Raw genomic sequence first — 12,377 nt, forward strand, 5'->3', positions numbered from 1 at the left:
GTCCTCCTCCTCTAACCTGGGTGGTGCTAGTTTCTTTAGTGCAAGCTCGGGCACTGGGAGCTTGCCTGCTACCTCCGACTTTGGGTCCTATCCCCCAGGCTTCAGCTCCATCTTCCCGAGCTGAGAAGGTTGGTTCGGCACTAGTTGCCCCCTCCAGTAGGGCATTGAAGATTTTTTTGGTCTCATTGTCAAGCTCTGCCGTGGAAGATCACTGGATGGCCTGTGAATTGCTTTGGGGGATACTCCTTCTAGTGGATGTCGAAAGATTGGAGAGCCAGAGCTTTGGCATCCACTAGAGGGATGCCATTGATTCTTCATCTAGGTGAGCTTTTTTGGCCCTATTTTCTCTTCTGCATACCTTCAACGACTGATTGGTTTATTTTTGTAGCTTGTCCACTACGTCATCATTTTTAATGATTCCATTAAGATGGCAAGGTTGGAGGCCATCAATGCTCGTAATGAAGCTAAGGCCCTCCAATCTAAAACTGACGAGACCGAAGTGGAGGTAAAGCATCTTAAAAAGGCACTAAAAGAGTTGAGATCATGCAGGAGATGATTGAGACGGCAAGAGCGATGGCTGAGGCTGTGCAGAAAAAGGTGGAGCATCAGGCAACCTAAGAGAAGATCTCTAATGCTGAAGAAAAGATGGCGGGACAGGTTGCTGGGGCTAGTAGGCTGGCGGTTGAGGCATTCCATGCCCCTCAGGAGTTCACCAAGGAAAAGATCGAGTTTATCGAGGAAGCTTTCTTCCTCAGATAAGATTTGCTTTGGCAAAAGATAACTGCTCGCCTCTCCACCGGTCTGCATCATCATCATCAATATCATGTGCTTTCTTCCCCAAGCTCTTCGTTTCTACCTTCTTCCCCATCATCACGGGCATCAGCATTCCCCCTCAGATCTCCCTCTCAAGTGCTTTCCTCCTGACAGATCTCTGTAAAAGAGAAAGAAATGAAAAGAAAAAGAAGTGAAAAAAATATCAATCTACACGGGAAAAGGTCTTGCCTTTTAATTTTTTTATCTTTTCTTTGTTTTCGTTGATTTTTTTCTATATTTTCCCCTAATTTTTCCTCTGCTTTATCCTTTCTCAAGAGTCTTGATTAGGTGTGAGGCTTGATCAGAGCAGCTGCAAAAGGGAAGTTTAGATGATCATGGATCATCTGTTTTTTCGTTCTCAAGAGTTTCAATCGGGTGGGAGGCTTGGGGTGATCGGATAGGGAAGTTTAGATGATGTCAAGGGTTTTGTGTTGGGAGTTATGTATAAGAGTTTAAAGGATATAAATGCATTATCCTAGGAGTCTCAATCGGGTGCCGAATAGGGAAGTTTGGACGATGGCAAGGGTTCAAAGTTGAGAGTTATGTATACGAGTTTAATATAACTACATTATCAATTGTTATAAGAGTTTATATGAGTTTAAAAGGATATAAATATATTATCAATCAATTTAAAAATAAATATGAAGTGTGCTTTATTGATTAAGGGAGTTTGGCTAACCAAAGATCTAGAGTTTCTACATATTTATTTTATAAATTACAATATATATATATGTGTATATATATATATATGTATGTATGTATGTATGTATAATCAGGTCTGGATAGTGGGTATCTGAGAGTAAATCTCAAATCCATTTGAAATTTAAATGGATTTTAATTTTAAATTTTAAATCCATTTCAATTGCTAAATGGGTTCTATTAGAATTCGAGATAGATCAAATATCCAAAAAAATCCATCCGACTACCATCCTTAAGCTCATTATAATACTAGATAGATATGGGATTAGCTTATTGCATTTCGGGCCTATGTATTGTATTTTTAACATGATATTTTTAGATTTTTTAGATAGATTTTAAGAATTTATATCCAAACATATAATATATAATGAAAAAATATTAGAAGATTAAAAAATAAAGTTGATAATATTAATTGGATGACACTAATTCATCAAAAAAAGATTTTTAAAATCTTTTTAAGATTAATTTTAGAATATTATATTTAAATTTGTTATATATGGCCCAAAAAACATTTAAAGACCAATATAAATAAAATTGATAGTTTTGGTTATATAAAATTTTAAGATATACATATTTGGTTTAAAATATTAGTCATGAGAAAAATAAATTTAAAATTATAGATTATATTTACTGATTGATTTTAAGATTTAATAGTTAATAATAAATAATCTATTTATGGACTTGAATCTACTTAAGACATGATGGGCCAAATTGGTTTAGTGTTATTTTATAGATTGTGCTCGAAAGGTTAGTAGTTAAGGTTGGATTAAAATATGGAGTTCATTTTAGAATTGAGTTTGGATATATTACTGCTTTAACTAGGGGTGGTTGATAATATTTTAGATATAAAATAATATTTTACTATATTCAATAATTTGCATATACAACAAATTCTAAATTATTTAATTATTTTTAAAATATAAAATTTACATGCAAGATAAATTTAAAATCAACTAGTCCTACACCGTGCAATGCATGGGAAGTTGAATAAAAAAATTACAAATAATAAAAAAAAGAATATTTTTATTAAATTACATAAAATAAAGATGAAATACAGTTAAAAATAAGAAAATTAATTTTTTAATAGCGCTAATTGAATGCAATGAATTATAAAATAGTTAATAATTTTATTTAAATATCATAATTGAAAGTTGTCAATTACAAAATAGTTAATGAAATATGATCAAAATATTTTAATTTACCTTGATTTATTTTTTAGACAATTCATATGCAGAGATTCCTACAAATAATGAAAGATCCAACACTACAGTGAAAATGGTCATTAACGACGCTATTAAGGTTATTTTACGACGCTAATAAGCGTCGCCAATTTCTTTTACGACGCTTCAAAAAGCATCGCCAAAGCGTCGCCTATGTAAGAGTGGAGACGAAAAGCACCGACACTTTTTAAAAGCATCGTTATTTTTTAATGACGCTTTAAAGCGTCGTAAAATTAAATTATAACGACGCTAATAAGCGTCGTTAAACTGTTTTAACGACGCTTATAAGCGTCGTTAAACTGTTTTAACGACGCTTATAAGCGTCGTTACTAACGACGCTTATAAGCGTCGTTAATGACTCCGCGTCATCCACTCTACCAAGACGCTTTTCGAAGCGTCGACTTTTTTGTTTTTAACGACGCTTATAAGCGTCGTTAAAATTATTTTAACGACGCTTATAAGCATCGTTAAAGGTTTTAATAGAAAAAAAAATACAGGTTTTATATACAAAAAAAAAATACATACATTCCTGTACAAAATTATATCAATTATTCTAACATAAACCTGTACAATCACCACCATTCACACCTGTACAATCACCACCATTCACACCAAAAGCAAACTTAAATAGCAAATTTAACCAAATCAAAAGATATTATTTTATATAAATAAAAATAAAGTACTAATCGTCCATTACAATCAAGAGTAATATAAATAAAATAAGAATACAATAAAAATAAAATAATATCAATCCGCAGGCGGATGGTCGTCGTTGTCTCCACGTGACGTGCCACTATCTCGACGGGTGCCTGATGTGCCAGGAGCCTACAAGAAACATATCAAAAGCATGATTTGCATATCTATAAATAAAAATATATAAACCATTAAATTAATACAAAAATATATATTAATAATATGTGTTTACCTGAGATGGACCATACATCTCTAATAAAGATGTAAGCCGATCAATCTGTCCCCTCATGGCCTGCATCTCGGCACGGCTCTGTCGCATCTCCTCCATCTCAGCGGCACGACTCTGTTTAATCTCCTGTATCTCTGCCTCGAGTCTGCGAACGTGTGAATCCTGAGCATCTGTTGCAGCATGCTGCGTATATCTACTAACCTCAGATAACTGAGTGGGGGTGACTCCTACTCCATAACCCCTCACTCGACCGTAGCGCTCTGGTCCCATCAACTCTGTGAACACCTCGACCTCGATACGGCTCTGCTGCGTAGATGCTGCGGACTCGTCGTCACGCTCCGCAATGAGAGATGTAGCCCTCTCCTGTATTTATTTTGAAAACAAGAGTTATACATTAATAGCTAACAAAATTAAATTTAAATCATTGCAAAAAATAGAATATTAATAATGCCGTACATATAAATCTCTCGACTCATCTCGAACAAAAGTACCATCATGATAAGTATGAGTCATCTGGTAAAACTCCACTTGTCCGGGTTTCCTCCCATGCTCATCCACCTACACAAATAATTTCAATTTTAAGCAAATAGTTATAATAATTTAAAAAAATATATGAGTATCATGATACAGACATGGTCCACGATACATAATGATATTAGTTATATAAATATTTTAACATAAAAATTAAAAGTTAATTATGAAAGTTTAAGGAACATACAAACTCCTGTCGGAGTCGTGCATAACTCTTCGACCCCGATGTATGAGGAACAGACTGAGCTGCTCGTGCAGCTCTACCAATAGCAGAATAAGTCTGTAAAATAAAGTAAAGAACTTGTTATATGTATAATATATAATAAAAATTAATATTTTTATAAAATATTTAGAAAAAAAAGATAATGAGCAGATAATATATCTGTGCCCTCTCGGAGAACCAATAATGAACCAACTCCATCCACTGATGAGGGGGTACATCAGGAGGACAATTCCTAGCAACCTCCTCCTCTGTTATACCCTGTCTCATATAGTCCTTCTTCAATTGTGCTCTATATTCTTTCCATTTGCAGTTGAGAGACTTCATTACAAAATCATGAGTGGATGGAGGGAGAACAAACTTGCTCTATAAAAAAAAAATCAAAATAAAATAAATTATATAAGTGATTAACAATTAATATACAGTATGAACATCAATTCATTACCTCTATAACTCGGAGGAGCTCAACTTTGTACGTTGGAAGCATGTCATTCCATTTTGCATAGCCCAACGGACATAGCTAAGGCCTCCGAGCAACAGTCCCCAAAAATAAAGTCAATAAGCAGGCAGCTTTCTTAATTGGCTGACCTAGCTGATTGCACTCCACAACAATTCTCTCGCCCTCACGCATCTGCCACACATCTCGTACTACTGTGGATCCGCGTCTGGGGCGTACTCTCCCGATCCGTCTGCAAAAAATACATACAAGTAACTATATCATAAATATACATAAAATAAAATAAAAATAAAATTACATGAAAGACAATATATACCCTGCACGTGTATCTCATCATCTGGCTGATGAACAGGAGGATCGTGCTATGCTGATGATGAAGGACAGGGCTCAGAATGCTGTGCAGCTGAACTGGCCTCAGGCTGCTGTGCTGAAGAAGACGTACCGGTCTCTGTCTGTGAAAACTGAAACTGCACACCAGCATATCGTCCCCTACGACGCATGATGTCACCTAGCATTTATATAAATAAAAGATAGAATCAGTTAATATATGGAGTAAAATAATACAATAATTAATGCAAAATATATACATCATAAATAATTATTACCAATAACAATCAAGCAGTAGTTTTTCTTCAAATTCTATTCTAACCAACGTCGTCGTAGCATTTAAATCATCAGCTGGCACAAAATTGTAGGACATACATTGTGTATAAGTGTCATCGTCATCATCCTCCACTTGGTTTCCCATATCATATAAGTCTCTAGGTTTTGTTTTGATGACAGTAAACCAATCTTTATCTTTTGCATCTTGTACATAAAATACTTATCGAGCTTGAGATGAAAAAATGAATGGGTCATCCTTCAATAACACACCAGTGTGTATCAACCTTGAAAAATTTACAAGTGTAAATCCATTTGCATCTTGTTTCAAACCTCTTGGTGAGTTTATGTCTATCCAATCACATCTAAACAGTACTACTTTAAATTTTCCATAATAATCCAACTCATAGATATCTTTAAGTGCACCATAATAGAATTTTCCATCCGCTTCCACTATAACACCGCTATTCTGTGTTTTTCTAAATTTCTCCCGTTCTCTAGTATGAAATTTAAAGCCATTAATTATAAAACCGTTATATCTATTCACAATCTTGTTAGGTCCTCGAGCAAGAGCTATTAGTTCATCTGAATTATTTGTCTCCATCATCTTTGATACCTAAAAAAAAATGATATGACGAAGTGCTGTTGAGTTATCTGATATTAAATATGTATCAAAAATTAATGTATCCCATAATTAAATGTAAATCACACCTGATTCGAAAGCAACATAGGGAATAACTCGACCAACCATCACTGTTCAATCCTTGCATTAGGATGAATGTTATGATTGGCTTATCTCTGATAAATTAAAAATTCACTGCATAAAATATAAATATATCATTTAGAATATTATATCTAATATAAAATTTAAATTTTGATGTCATTCCTTAAATATACTAACCTGCGATGGTCAGATATTATGTCACTATGAAGTAACACATAACGATGTGCTTGTGCTAAAGATTTTTGATCAAGTACAATACTTTCAGCTCTTCCCAAGAATATTCTAGCAGTTAAGAACTTATACAGTTCTGCATTCTTCACAAAGTCATTATGCCATTGAGGTCGACTAAAAATAGTCTCTACACCTTGAAGATATCTTGAACAAAATGTCAAATATTCATCCGCAATATATGCTTCAGCAATCGAGCCTTCGGGATAGGCTCTATTTCGCACATAATCTTTAAGACGCACAAGATACCTTCAAGAATTAAATATTTATTAAAATATCAGTATGCTGTTGTTTCTAATAAAATTATCAAAAGATTTAAAGTTTGCAATAATACCTCTCAATAGGATACATCCATCTATAATGTACCGGTCCACCAACTTTAACTTCTGAAGCTAGGTGAATGAGCAGATATACCATAATAGTGAAAAATCCAGGAGAAAAAATCTTTTCCATCTGACAAAGTGTAATTGCAATATCGGATTCTAACTGATCAAGTTTTCGAGGATCAATAACTTTGGAACATAATGCCTTAAAGAATGACGATAATCGAAGTACAATTGTAACAACTTGTTTCGGCAATGACGATCTTAAAGCTATTGGAAAAATATCTTGCATCAATATGTGACCATCATGACTTTTAAGATTTGAAAGTTTTCGATCCTTTAGATGCACACATCGTGAAATATTTGATGCATATCCATCAGGTACCTTGATACTTTTCAAAACTCCCAAAAAATTATCCTTTTCTCGAGCAGACATTGTGTAACATGCAGGAAGCACATAAATTCTATCATTAGCAAGTATTTTAGGATGAAGTTCCTGTCGGATACCCATTTCTTTTAAATCAAGACGTGCCTTCATGTTATCTTTGCTCTTTCCATCAAGGTTTAAAATGTTCCAAGTAAATTATCGCAAACATTCTTCTCTATATGCATGACATCAAGATTGTGCCGAATAAGATTATGTTTTCAATAAGGTAAGTCAAAAAAGATACTTCATTTTTTCCATAAATGTTTACTGGGCTGTTGTGTAGATGCTATCTGTGTGTCTTCTTCATTTTTATCCTCAAATAATTGTCTGCATCTTGAAACACCTCTGCATCTATAGTACTGATACTGACTTCCTCTGGTAACCCTTCATGCACTGAGCTTTCAACATCATCCCTTCTTCTTTTTTTAGAGGACTTTGAGTGCTTACCATAGCTATAATTGATGCCATCCATTTGTCTATGAACATCAGTTTCAGAAGGTGGAATAGGGGCACATCTCAATTCTATAGTACCATCAAACAAATCTTTCTGAAATCGAAATGGATGATTTGCTTCCAACCATCGACGATGTCCCATGTAACAAAATTTACCTCCATGTTTTAACCAAATTGAATGTGTTGAATCTCCACAACAAGGACATGCGACCCGTCCCTTTGTACTCTAACCAGATAAGTTGGCATATGCTGGAAAATCATTAATAGTCCATAACAAAGCTGCCCGTAGTTTAAATGTTTGGCCGTTGGAAGCATCAAATGCATCAACACCCTCCCACAACTGTTTCAATTCCTCTATTAAAGGCTGTAGGAAAATATCAATATCATTGCCTGGACCCTTATCTCCTGGAATAACCATTGACAAGATAAGTGATGATTGTTTCATGCACATCCACGGTGGCAAATTGTAAGGTATCAAAACGACTGGTCAAGTGCTGTAGGTAGAACTCAGGGTCCGAAATGGATTGAAGCCATCAGAAGCTAAGCCAAACCTAACACTGCGAACATCAGAGGCAAAATCATGATGCCTATCATCAAATGCTTTCCATTGAAGACTATCTGCTGGATGTCTCAACATTCTATCTTTTGTACATCCTTCATCATGCCATCTCATTGATGAAGCTATTTTTGATGATGCATAAATCCTTTTCAATCTAGGTATAAGAAGAAAGTAACGCAATACCTTGGCCGGTTTCTTTTTACTCCGCGTTGCATCTAATTCATTCAGTACATCGTCTCGATCTTCTTTTTGTGTTATCCATCTTGAAGATCCACATACATTGCATGACTCTTGATTAGCATTTTCACCCCGATATAACATACAATCTTTCGGACAACTATGAATCTTTTCGTATCCAAGATCCAATTCCTTTACTACTTTTTGGCTTCATAATACGATGGTGGTAAACGAGTGCTTTCTGGAAATACATCCTTTAATAACTTGAGCAGCATGGTAAAACTCTTTCCAGACCATCCATTCAAATATTTTATATGAAATAAATGTACAAGAAAAGAAATCTTAGAAAATTTCGTATAACTCGGATATAATTCTTCGTCTGCATCTTTCATTAAGGTGTGATAACGAGCTGTTTCATCATTAGATGTATGTATAGGCTCCTCAACATGCGTACGTTCCGTATGATTACATCCATCAAACATCCCAACTGTTTCTTGTATACTACTGGATTCTCCTAAATTTTGAACACCAAATCCAAAAGCATCTGTGATCAAACCCCTTATATCATCATCTCTTGCAGAATTGTCTTGTAGGCTAGTGGATCCAAAATGAGTCAGGGGTTGGTTACATGATGATGGCAACATAGATTCTCCATGAAAAATTCAGTCGATATAACCTCTTAAAAAACCATTCCATACCAAATGTTCTTCAACATTTTGTGGATCTAAAGAAGAACTATTTACACATTTCCGACATGGACATAAAATCTTTCCATTCAAACTACTTTTTTCCATACCAAATTTAATGAAGTCATGAACTCCATCTAAATATTCTTTACTATTCTTGGTTTATTTATCCAATTTTTGTCCATTGTAGGATAAAAATGATCGAACTTATAATTTATCTAAAAATAAAAAAAATTATACAATCTATATTAATGCAATGAGTAAAAAATATCAGTCATTTCATAAAATCTAAAAAAATAACAGCTAGATAAAGTTTACATAGTAAATGCTTGCTATCATCAACTAATAGGTAAAGAAGGTCCTATCCCATTCAGAAAATATATTAATTCTATAGATCAATTACAGAAATCAAATGATATGCAACAAGAGCCGAAAAAAATTTCGGCAGCATTTCCTCTTAGTTCTTCCGTATAGGAAGAACAAAAGGAAAATATCATCCGAAATTTGTTTCGAACCGTCAGCATACCATTTGATTATGGTAATGACCTATAGAATTACTCACATTTTTCAAACTGTCCATACTGGACAATCAATTGATCAATGTACATAATTCTTTTATCCGTACAAAAATAAATAAATGTACGGATACAATAGAATATGTACATTAATCAAAAGATGGGTCTATATTTCTATGCAATGCAATTTTTTTTAAAATTAATTCATAATTAACATTGCCTGGCATGAAATTCACAACCATCACAAAAACATCCATGAAAATCTACTTAGCATGGATTTTAAAATTAAAATCCATGCTAAGTACTTTTTTTTTTCAAAATGAACAGCGTGGAACAGCTGCCTACCTAGCAGAAGAGTATTGTAGCTATAACGAGTATCTATGTTACCTTTAAGAGAAATCATTACATAGGAAATGTGGAATCTGCTAATATAACATTTTATAATAAACTTAAGATTACTACAATGATGTATTGTTCATGTTATTAAGAAAAACATGCCAAATGTAAACTTTAATTTAACTCTTTTAGCATCGTATAAATAAATATATTTTAATAGTTTCATATCAAGAAAGAGTTAGTGCATTGATGAAGTTTCATGATCATAATTTTTTTTAAAAAAATATGAAACTAAAATTAACATGAACAAAGAATGCAATTTATTGGTTAGATTGCATTTTGGAGTCTTTACTTTGTCAAGAGAAACAAACCAATCGATTTTTTTCGCTATTATATAAATAAGGGTACTTGAATGGTCTTATATTAAGAAAAGTTTAGTGCATCCATGAAGTTTTAATATCATGCTTCATTTAAAAAAAAAATATGTGAACTAAATATGCCATAATATTAACATAAAAATATCTAATAATTGATTAAATTGTTAACTTTCTATTCTCGATAGACACCATATAAAAAATTTACTGTATAGAATGGATTCCAAACAAAGTCATTTATCCTCTTGATATGATATTTTAAAGTAAAACTTTTGGTTCAAAATGCACAATAACAAGGCATAGATTAGATAAAGAACAATTTTAATCCAATTAATTGGACTTAAACATACAGTTAGTCTCTTATTCAATTGATAAGCAGAGATTGATAGCTAACTTTATGTTCAAAATTCCATAAGAGCAGTTCATTTAGATTAACCTATCCTTCTTAGATGGTCATGTTGCCGTTTGTTATAATTTATTCAATCAATTTTTCTCCTACAATAAAAGGACTTCATGGGTTTGACATCCTGCTTTATCATTTCATGTGCTATGGAACAGGGGTGACAATTTTATCTATATTTTTTTAAAAAAATATATAATAAAAATTATATGATTATAAAATTATATTATGATATTTTTTTATAGTATTTTATTATGAAGGATAGTTTGTACTGACAGATAACCACTGGAAGCAACTGTGTAGAATGTCATAGTGAATATTCTATAATTGGAATTGATGGATCACGTGAGGCAGGAACCAAGTGGGAACCTAAAGGACCTTGCTGAACCTTACAACAAGGATCAAGAGAGCAAGAGTACCTTTTTTAGGCACTTTCATCATAAGGCAATTTTACAGGACATGTTATGAACATGCAGCTGCTAAGGGCTAGCCAAAAGAGAGATGGGAATTGTACACTCTACTGATGATGCATACGAGCTAAATGGATGCAGGGAAGGAAAGTACGGATAGTTCATAGTGAAGCACTCTGCACTACTATATTGGGTAAAGACAAAGCAACATAAAGATCAATCGACCACCATTCTCAAACTATACTTCACAGCCGCATCTTTATACATTTAAATTTAAACTAGGGGAAACATGTGTTGCAACGTGGAGCAGAGTTGATGGCTAATATTTGGAAAGCCACATAAAACAAGAACATGGATTAGATTGATAGATTCAAGTAAGAGGACAAGATCAATAGATTCGAAGTAAGAGGAACAAGAGAAGCCAAACATGTGGAGATGTGCAATACTCATTAAGCTGTAGCTCAAGGTAAATATAATGCGCAAAAAGTGTGGTTAACCACCAATACCACCCCCACCACCACCCGCCGCCTGTGCCTCTGCGCTCCCGATCCCACCCCCACCACCACCCGACGGGCTGCGGCTTCTCCGCGCTACCGCGGCCCACCTCTCCCCACGATCTGCGGCTTCTCTGCGCCACCACGCCCCGCCGGAGCCACCGCCCACCTACCCCCCAGCAGCCCACCCCCTCCTATGGCCCGCGGTTTCTCCACGGCACCAACCCCCCACCTACTCGCCCCCCCCCCCTCACATTACCAAGAAGATACTGCTTACAAATATGAGGAAAAAGAAACGAGACCCTAACAAGAACAAGTCAAGCCAGCAACTTAAAAGCTTAAATGACGAAGAGAAAAAGGGAGGAGAAGGACCAACCTCGGAGGAGAGGTACTCGAGGACGGCGGCGAGGAAGATCGGAGAGCACCGGTGGCAGAGATGGGGTCGGCGGAGGAAAGGATGGAAAGGGGCGGCGGTAGATAGATTAGGGCACGGGAGGTTGGGGTATTAAACGAACCTAACGACACTTTTTAGCGTCGTTAAATACTGGCGTAAAAAAGCGTCGGCATTTTCTTTATTTAACGATGCTTTTGCTAAAAGCGTCGGCGTTGACAATGCTATAATTTTACGACGCTTTTAAGCGTCGTTAAACGACGATACTTTTTAAAAGCGTCGGCAGGTCAGCGCAACTTGCCGACGCTTCCCAAAAGCGTCGGCAAAAAATAGTCGCCATATACCCTTTTCGTTGTAGTGCAATGAACATCACTGCAATAGAGTAAGTAATTAAGCAATAATATGAAAGAAATAATTA

The 12,377-nt window shown here is 34.9% G+C and overlaps 1 long non-coding RNA gene across 1 annotated transcript; it reads right to left on the minus strand.

Annotated features, from left to right (window-relative positions):
* Positions 1 to 3,662: 3,662 nt before the first annotated feature.
* On the minus strand, positions 3,663 to 4,764 carry LOC140856970 (uncharacterized). Its single transcript, XR_012140477.1, has 3 exons — positions 4,373 to 4,764; positions 4,111 to 4,212; positions 3,663 to 4,017 (listed from the first exon to the last, which is right to left on the minus strand). It is a non-coding gene; the product is annotated as an uncharacterized lncRNA (long non-coding RNA).
* Between the last annotated feature and the right edge of the window lie 7,613 nt (positions 4,765 to 12,377).

This window comes from Elaeis guineensis, chromosome 4 (assembly GCF_000442705.2).
Source record: "Elaeis guineensis isolate ETL-2024a chromosome 4, EG11, whole genome shotgun sequence".
NCBI classification, from domain to species: Eukaryota; Viridiplantae; Streptophyta; class Magnoliopsida; order Arecales; family Arecaceae; genus Elaeis; species Elaeis guineensis.